The sequence below is a fragment of the Camelina sativa genome, chromosome 17, assembly GCF_030686135.1.
Source record: "Camelina sativa cultivar CO46 ecotype springtype chromosome 17, ASM3068613v1".
NCBI lineage: Eukaryota > Viridiplantae > Streptophyta > Magnoliopsida > Brassicales > Brassicaceae > Camelina > Camelina sativa.
Window position 1 is genome coordinate 29,074,549 of NC_141896.1, and position 3,869 is coordinate 29,078,417.

General features: G+C 32.5%; 1 pseudogene across 1 annotated transcript; it reads right to left on the reverse strand.

Moving 5' to 3' along the window:
• Nucleotides 1-2,721: 2,721 nt before the first annotated feature.
• Nucleotides 2,722-3,869, reverse strand: LOC104757830 (protein EXORDIUM-like 1 pseudogene; annotated as a pseudogene). Its single transcript, XR_015586056.1, has one exon. The product of XR_015586056.1 is annotated as a protein EXORDIUM-like 1 pseudogene (transcript).

The window sequence follows — 3,869 nt, forward strand, 5'->3', positions numbered from 1 at the left end:
CACTTTAAAAGCCCATATTAAACCCAAATGTTTTAAATAAATGAATATTTTAAAATAGTATAAATAATACTATTAATTTATTTTAGTAATAATATTATTATTCAAATTTTAACCAAAAATGATCATATTCCAAAATTTAGAATGAGTTACTAAGTTTTAGAATATAAGTAAGATTTTAATACATGTGGAGTAAAAAACAATTTATGTAATTGTATTTATAAAATTCTAAACATAAAAATAAAATTGAAGTGAAATATTAGTTTCTAAGAAACAATTTCACTTATAGAAAAATAAAAGATTAATTATTTAACTCAACTTAAAAGTTTTGATCTAAAACAAAGATATTGTAAGAGTCACAATTTTTTTTTGGGAAAAACTATGAAAAAGAATCTTGAAAAATTAATCCATCTAAAAAAACACAAAATCAATGGTCACAATATATAGAGAAAATGATATGTAAGTCGTTATTAAAAAGTGACATGTATAGTATATCTCAGAATGTATATTATCAACCGGAGCTAAAATTCTATAACATGATAAATAAAAATATATATAAAACATGCTTGAGATTTTATCAATTTATGATCAAATGCTTTTAACCAAAAACATTGCCAGAAATAACATATTACTAAAGTACACCATGTTTTTTTTAAAAGACAAAGCTGAGGTTGCATCACAAAATTAACATATGAAAATAACATATGAAGGGTTTTAGACATATATGTAACTTGGATTAGTGAACGGATGTCGGGTTTAATCATTTCACCATTTACGCATTCTTGACTTGGTCGGAAATTCTATTATGACAGGCGATGCACTTGGATAACTCCGTTGTAGTGACACAACAGTAAAAGTGTTCATCAAACTTTGTATATTTGCATTTAATGTGGGATATCGATATATTTAAATGATTTCTATAATTAGGTCAATGATCGATCTTCGGTGTTAGAAATTTTAAAATGATGTTTTCATTGGATATAAATATGAAATGTACTTTTCGAGGGAAATTCTTTAAATCATTTTTTCTTACTACGTTATATATTATTGATTTACCAGAAAAACATTACTGCGACACTAGACAATATATATATATATATTATATATATATATATTAGTAAAATAGGTATGACTTTTATTTGGATTTATCTTTTAAACTTTAAATTACTAATTATATTTTTATTCAATGATTTTTATTCCTAAAAAAATTAAACTAAAATCCCTCGCAAATAAATATAACAAATAAACATTATCTTCAATAATATATGTGTTGTATGTTACTTAGTAAAATAAGTTTAGTGTTTATATAGATTTGTACTCAAAAATTTCAATAAATATATTTGAGCTCAAAAATTTATATTGATAAAAATTATTTTAAATTAAAATCCCGCGCGTGCGCGGGTTCAAATTCTAGTATAAATAAAAAAAATTCTAGAAATTAAAATTGAAGTTGTAATTTTGGAATCAGTCGTTTTTGTTAGAGAGTCTAAATAAACACAAGTTTTCCGAAAGTTTATATCAAACTTTTTAGTACTTGAGCCTAGTGAAGAATATTTTGTCCCATGAATTGAAGAAAGCATAAACGATATCAAAAACCAAAAATATGGTTAGAAATAATTCATTTACATTTTAGTTCCAATACTATTTTCATGTAGTTTAATCATTTTTAAAATGGTTTTTCACAATTTAACATTTTAATTTCAAATAGAAAATGTTTCACAACTTAAGTAATGTCAAAGATCACAAAAATCAGTCAGACTCACTAGAGGATGGTGTTGAGGTAAAACATTCGAAAATGTAAAGATTTTATCCAATATGATTTTGTTCGTAATTTTCCAGGGTTACTTATGATGTGCTAGTATAAAATAAATAGTCCTCTAGACCCTTTCTCTCTTAACAAAATAAATTTTAGGCCTTTGTCCCGTAAAATCATTCGATCAATGACAAGTCGTTGGTAATACTTATTAAAGCGTGAACTATCTCTTCGGAGACTCGAGTCTTGTAAGTCACATACACATTCTTTGTTGAACATATAGTATCTAACAAAGCTAGGATCTATGTTCTCTTGCTCTCAAAGAATATTGTATCCATGTGATGAGGAGCTATGGAGCTTGTTGCATCTAAACAGAAGTGAGTTAGCTACAATAAATGTAATAAGGAGTTAAGTACAAGACCTTTTTCGTTAGGTCATTAAAACAATATTGTACTAGTACACTTTTTGCAATTATTTTGATTAAAGGATCTTACTTTTTCCAACTATTGAAAGATTTATAGTACTAGCTCTTAAACAAATCAAAAGGTCTTTGACTATTAAATACATATAGACACAGATCCAATAATATGTATATGATGTGTATAATTCGAAGTATGTATTCATTTTGTTTCTCTTTGACGACGATTACTATTTGAAGTTCTAAAAGCTGATTACAATGAGGCTTTAAATGCTCCATTAAGTGAGCATTAATACCCCATTTAGACAACATATCTCATATTTGCAACTACTTTTCAAGGTAAAGTGAACACACATATGCTTTAAAATGTTGTCCTTAATGCAAGTGATCATAAATTTAATTAATTGCAAAAGTACTACAATATTTAACTAAGTGTGAATTAGGTTTTCACTTGCCAGTTCATATATCTTCTAAAACACGTTTTCGAAGACTCCAAGGATTATGGGCGACGCGAGCTCTCTACTTGTTTAACATGAATTATGAAATCCGTATATAATAATAGCAAATGATTTCATTACTAATTCGTGTTACAAAAAGAATATGTAAAGTATAAACAATAAAAAAATCGCATTATCTAATGTATACTAATATATAGGTTATTCAAAACAGAGTCGAGCAAGCAGAGGTTTTGAGGTCATACAAAGCCGGAAGCAAATATTTTCTCCCATTCAATCCCTTTGCGTTATAACTCCCACCGGTCGTTGCATCCACAAGCAACTCTCCAGCGTAACCAGGATACGAGCCTTTCCCATAGACTCCAGTACAAGCCGATCCAGCCTCAAGCGGTGCCGTTTTAGGGCCTTGGTAATACCCATCTCCGAACGGGTTCGTTGCGGTCCCAGCTAAGAGGCTCGCCAAGTTAATCACCATCCCGTCAAGACCCACGTCGTTGTTTGGCGCCACGAGTGGTGAGCTCTGTGGTCCGTAAACAGGCGAGTGGAATGGCCACGCGCATTGTCCTGGACATTGTGTCTCTGAGTTCCCTACCCAGATGTAAGCGAATTTTGACCCTTTCTTGCCTGATCCGGAACCAGACCCGTGTGACCCGCATCGGTTCATGCAAAATCCTTGGACCGCCACGTCAGCTGAGGTCAAGACTACGTTGACAGCATAGCTTTGGCCGCCTTTCGCGGCTAAGGCTTTGAGGTTACTCTCTGTTAGAGACTTTCCCATTGAGTATCCTTCGTCGAGGATATGCTCTCCGAGGGAGAGAGTGAGTCCACGTGTCTTCGCGGTCTTGCCGACGTGGTAATACTTCTCCACCGTCTTCCACCATGTGGCGACTGGCGACTGATGGGTTTTGAACCATGGTCCGGAAGACGAGAGGGAAGCGACCAAATCGGTGACGATTGCACGTTGCGACGGTTTGAACTGACCGTACCAGATTAGGTTGATTGAAACATCTCCGGTAAGGAGAGCTCCTTTGTGGTACTGAAACGAAGTATAGTCTTGCGTTTGGTTCGTCCTCGCTTCTAGACACACGAAGGCAACAGCCAACAATAACAAGCAACCCAATACATAAGATGCCATTTCTGTAATGGATAGTAGAAGCAACAATAACAAAGAGACTAATAGAGTTTTGAGCTAGAAGGTAGTGGTGATGTGTTATGTATATGAGTTTGTGAGTTGAGTTTGTGTTTG